Below are 6,337 nucleotides of genomic sequence, written 5' to 3' on the forward strand. Positions count from 1 at the left end.
TTCTTCACACAAAAAAAAATCTTTAATAAAGAAATCTAGAACTCATCTTTTAATTTTAGCAAGTGAGTAAAAAATAAATATTTAGTAAAGTAATTATCTCATTTTTGTTTTGCTTTGACCGTAAAAACAAAAGCATCTACTTTTCTCATATATCACATGAAGCTGGTTTTCAACATATTGGTTGACAGCGCACACATTGTTACAATGGTTAGACATTGTGCACAATAATTCTAAGGTTGATGTTAATGTTTGATCAATTATAGTAAACAAATGTAGTCATGTTAAGTGTTGCTACTAGCTTCTCATGTGAGTCAAAAAGAGTATAAGTGTTGTCATCATTCATTAGAAAATTTTAATTTTAATATTTTGATCTTCCAATGAAAAAACTTGTTAGACAAAGAAACATGTGAAAAGAATATCTAAATTTCCAAGCCCTTTCATTCACAAATTTTAAATTATTAATATATATTTTTATTTATCAAGGCAAATTTTTATATTTCAAATATTATTCAAATATTTATATTTAAAAATTTATAAATGTTCATTTTGTTAAAAAAAAATATTTGCATATTTTTTAAACAACTATTACTTAAAATATGTTTTTGTAAATACTCATTTTTCTAAATTATTACATCCTATAAAGTTATTTTTCTAAATAATTATAAGATTAAGGTTAGACAAAGTTTATGAGAATAAAAAGAAAGTCTCACACTTAGTATCTTACTGTCTTCTGTGAACAAGCATTAACCTCCCATTTCATTGCATTATTCATTTTTGGATCTTTTCTTTTCCTTCTATTCTTCCGTATCTCTCTGTTTTTTGGTAAGAAAAATGAGAAAAATTATCATTTTCAAATGGCAAAGAAATTGGGGTAGGGGTGTTAAAGATTTCCAATGAAATGTTGGTATTAAATTTGGAAGAATAATTGGAATCTTTCAGAAGAAACATGAAACTAAAAAAATGTCATGATAACTTTTTTCCACCTTATCACTGAATATATAAGAAAACAATAGATATCAATTTTGTGGACCCATGTACATCTTTGCAACATACATGAAACTAATCAATCAAAGACTCCATCTTCATATTTCAAATATTTTCTCTATGTCTTTCTTTACCTAACCATTGTTCTTCTACCTTCCTAACTTTTAACTTTATAAACTAATTTACAAAATATCAAAATTTAAATAAATTATAAATATAGATAGATAATAAAACATTAACACTCCTCAAATTCGAAGCACTTTCGTTCACAATTTTTAAATCATTAAGAATTTTTTTTAGAAGTTTTACTTCTTTCAACTTTAAATTTTTACTTTTTTTTTATAATTTGAAGTTTTTAAAAGCATTTCCAATTGTCAACAACATACCAATATCACACCTATTAAAGTTGATCTAGTTGTTTACCTTTAAATAGTTGATGTAGAATTATAAATTCAAACTTCTTTATTATTATTGGCACACCTTCTACTTCAATTCTAATTTTCATAGTTCTCATTTTCAGCTTTGCTCCATTGTTGCTCTTTTTTATATTTAAGTTAGCTACCCCAAATCTTCTACTTTTTTTTTTTTTTTACTTTCTTCTTACTTATTCATCTTCTTAATGTTCTTCTTAAAAAAAAATTGTAATTTTTATCCCTTTTCAAATTTTAGTAAAATACACTTATTTTCTTCTTCCCCTACCTTCTTTAAACTTAAGTAAAATGTACAAAATTTCTTATTTCCCCTTTTATCATTTATTCTTCTCTCCCCTTCATTCTTTATTTCTTTTTCATCTTCATCATTGTATTTTTTTTTATGTAAAGCATTCACGTTGTTGAATCTACCTCTAATTTTAACATTTGAAAAAAGACAATATTTTTATATAAATTATAAAAAAACACAATATTAAAAATATATGATGGATTATGAATATGGTATAATTGTTTAATTTTTTTACCTATTATGTTAACTTGTATAAGATAATTATGTTACGTTCTAACATAACATAATTTTAGTAGTGTCGCTAATATTTCTTTCCATCTTTTTAATCTAGGAATTGAAAAAAAAAAAACTTATTAAAGTAGTGAGTTTGCTTTTTGCTTTGATTGTGAAGTGTGACGTACTACATATTTATATTGAATGGCAAAGACAACAATATAAATGTATGGATGTAGTTGGATTGGAACAATAAATAGTGCATAGTGTGGGAACCCGTGAGAAGTTATTTGTTAGACACATGACACTCATAAATACTAAAAATGGAAATATGTAGAATTGTGAAATAGAGTTTGGCAATGCAATATGATCAAAGTAAACGTACTTTAGTGAGAGAATGACCTAAACCTAACTTTTACTTTACCTAACCTATTATGTCCACATCCTTCATAAATAATTAAAAGAGAAACAAACTTATTTAAAAAATTCTTATTGGTTAAATTATTCTATTATGCTTTTTGAGCATGGGATGAGTGAACTTTTTGCAGACTCAAAAAATGAGAAAAAATTCAATCAAGTTTTTCCAGAATCCAAATATGAGAAGAAAAGATTTTATGAAAACGGATGGTGACTGACAATAATCACTTTTCTTTAATAAATTTTTATTCTAACACACATTCACATGTAATAATTTACAATTTTCATTGCACTGGAAACTTTCTCATCCTTTCACATAACCGTTTTTTTATTACATGCAGTAATTTTATTTAGGTTTCATTATTGTTAGGTGCTCATTAATCAATGTTTTGATTTTTTTACACTATCACTTTTTTTTATTCCATCATAACATGTTTTAGTCATTACTTTTGTTTTTTTCTCACTTGTTAAAATTGGACGTAAAGATGACTGGTGAAGAATTTAGGGGTTAGATTATGCACAATCAGATTACAGTCGAACTGGCCCAAAGTTTTTTAGAAAAGGTGGTGTAGATATTTTTCAGATCATTTTCCCACTCAACCATAATTTTCAATTATCTATTATATTAACAACTTCCTAATTCATCTCTTACCAAGTTTTTCTCTTTTTAGAAACAAAATATGGTCGTTCAAAAACAAAGATAATGACAATTTTTTTTAAAATATTTTATTTATTTATTTAATAATATTATTATCATTTTCTGTTTGCATCACACTTTTTGTGTTAGAATATGATATTGATTTACATGCATACACTAAAAAATAATCATGCAAAAGAAATATTTTTTTATTGAATATATATTTTATAAGCAAACTAAATGAGATGAGTGAAATTGTTCTAGAGATTGATTAGCTGAAAGTAAAATCTAAATAACAATTAACATTCTCAAAATAAAATGTTGGTAAACATTCTTATAATATAAATATATGTTGGACTATAATGTTAGTGTTTTATTATCTATCTATGTAGTAATATTTATAAATTTATTTAAATTTTGATATTTTGTAAAAGAATTTATAAATTATGAGCTCTACTAGTTTTGGTTCAACTTTTCAATTATGTCAATAGCATAATTTTGGCATAGTGACACTACTCCATGTAATCTCTATTATGTCAATAACATGCACATGAGAAAAGACATAGAAAAGTGAGAAGAAGCAAAAGACAAGGAAATTTACAGAATAATTGGCTAAATTGGCACCAAATTGGCTAAAAAGCTTAGGCATATTCGGCTCCCAACAGTTATGCTATTTTCCACCCTGTTTTAATATGCACACCACTTTCACTAGAATACGTGGGCAATTATGCTAGCCCAATGGTTACTATTTACAGCCTTTGACTTTATGTCGGCACTATAAACCCTAAAAGGCATGGGCTCCTCGGCCTAGCCCAACTATTTTGCTATTTCACACCCGTTTTATACTATCCCACAATCTTTTATAGAAAACCTGGGTTTTTTGGCTGGGCAAGAGTTTCCTATTTCTAGCCCTCGATTTTATTTATACACCACTAGCTTTCCTTTTCTCTTAACGTGTGTGCCTTTTCAATTCACCCATTGGTTTTGGTATTTAGCACCCATTTTGACATTATACCTGAATAAATTTTAGAAACTTGTATGAGAATACGCGTATGTAATCTAATATAAAAAATAACATAAAAACATTGGATAAGTGCATCTTTCATTGGGACAAATTTATCGTTTTACAAAAATCATCTTTGACGTTTATAATTATTTATTTTGTGCAAGGCATAAGATTTGTAGTGCTTCTCGTATTTGTAGATTACTTAATTATTTTGGTAACTAACTATTTGGTGTGACTAAGTTCCCAAATTCAAATTCAACCTCATTCTTTGGAACACGTTAATTTATTTTATTTTTCAGATCATTTTCTCACTCAACCTTAATTTTCAATTATCTATTTTCTTTCACTAAAATATTAACAACTCCCTAATTCACCATGACATTTTAAAAAATATATATATTTTTTATTTATTTATTTAATAATATTATTATATTTTTTGTTTGCATCATACTTTTTGTGTTACAATATGATATTGATTTACATTTTTATTAATAATGCATACACTAAAAAATAATCATGCACATGAGAAAAGACATAGAAAAGTGAGAAGAAGCAAAAGACAAGGAAATTTACAGAATAATGTGTTTAGAAGATGAATCCACGAGGCTAAAATCCAACAACATCTCACCATCGTAAGGCCGACTACCTAAAATACCAAAGCAAAAAAAAAGCCTACTTACCTAAAATATCAAGGAAAGAAAAAGGCCAACTCCCATACTAAAGTTTTATATAAGATTTTGCCCGCCACTTGACTGTGTCTTTGCACTGGTTACGCCATTTCTCTGCCACCAATCCCAATCTCTGTCTTAGGGTAGGCTTAACTTGAATTTATATGAATTTTTTAGAATCTAAAAAAACTTACAGAATATGAAAATCAAAAATTGAAGACTAGATAAAAATAGTCATTTTAGACTTGATAGTCAAAAGTCATGATCATCATTTAAATTTGTGGAATTTTATTCTGAAAACAACAAACATTTGACTAAAATTGTTATCGTCAATGCGATCAAAATTGTTATAGCTCGGGCGACCAAAATAAATTATTATGGTCGTCGTGCGACCAAAATAATTATTATGGTCCTGTGCGACCAAAATAAATTATTATCGACCAAAATCAATTATTATCACCTTGTTCAAAATTGTTATCGCTCGTGCGATCAAAATTGTTATTATGGTACCGTGCGATCAGAATCGTTATCTCTCTGTGCGATCAAAGAATAAATTATTGTTGTCCTGTACTCCGTACGATCATAATTATTACCTGTACTCCGTACGATCATAATTATTATCGTTCCGATAAAAATTGTTATCGTCATGTACGATAAGAAATGTTTTAGTATTATAGGAATATTATGTACATTTCAAAAATATTTATTTAATTGATTAGTTACAAAATTTAGAAGTTCTTATATTTAATTTTAATTATTTTTTTAAGAGAATTTCATATTCTATCACCAAAGCTTATTCTCTCCCTAAGGCCTTCCACAATTGCTTGCCCTTCCACAATTGCCTTTCAAAGGTGATTGTTGCTGTTACTTCTCTTCCTGACATTCTTTCACAAGTCTCGTACCAAAATAAATTATTATCGTTCGTGCGATCAAAATAAATTATTAGCGTTGCGTGCAATAAAAATAAATTATTATCACTCTCTGTGCGATCAAAATATTTTGTTGTTATGTATTTTAGAAACTTTGGAGTAAGCTGTCATTATCGGGATACGATCCATGTGGAGTTATTCAGGTGGAGAAGTATTTCAATAATAAGAATGTGCAGAGGGCTATTCATGCCAATATCAGTAGTCATACTTATCCTTACACCCTTTGCAGGTATTTATTCTTTTATATATATATATATATATATATTTCACTACTATTTAACTAGTTAAATTAACTAATCCAGTAATAATATTTGTGTGATGAAGCACTGTAATTAAAAAATGGAATGATACAAGAAGCACAATTTTGCAAGTGATTCAGAAGCTCTTAGGTGCACAACATTTGGATGTATAAGTGTATTTAATTACATAATTAAAGTATAGTACTTGAAAAAGTTTGAGAAAATTTTGTTTTGAATGTATTTTAATTATAATATTTATGCTTACAGTGGAGACACCGAGTAAGGTTCCACTGTTATCAACAAGATACGGCTTACAAGAGATAAAATTGAATGTAACGAAAGAATGGAGAGCTTGGTTTGAAGGAAGACAAGTAGGAGGGTGGGCGCAGGAGTATGAAGGTGGTCTTACTTTTGACACCATTAGAGATGCTGGCCACCAAGTTCCTATCTTTGCACCACAAGAAGCTCTTTCTATCTTTTCCCATTTTCTCTCTTCTCAATCCCTTCCATCTTCTCCCTTCTAA

At 27.8% G+C, this 6,337-nt stretch overlaps 1 pseudogene; it reads left to right on the forward strand.

Moving 5' to 3' along the window:
* Positions 1 to 6,337, forward strand: part of LOC150022964 (serine carboxypeptidase-like 35) — a 114,390-nt pseudogene extending 108,053 nt beyond the window's left edge.

Source organism: Phaseolus vulgaris, chromosome 11 (assembly GCF_051622355.1).
Source record: "Phaseolus vulgaris cultivar YP4 chromosome 11, ASM5162235v1, whole genome shotgun sequence".
Classification (NCBI taxonomy): Eukaryota; Viridiplantae; Streptophyta; class Magnoliopsida; order Fabales; family Fabaceae; genus Phaseolus; species Phaseolus vulgaris.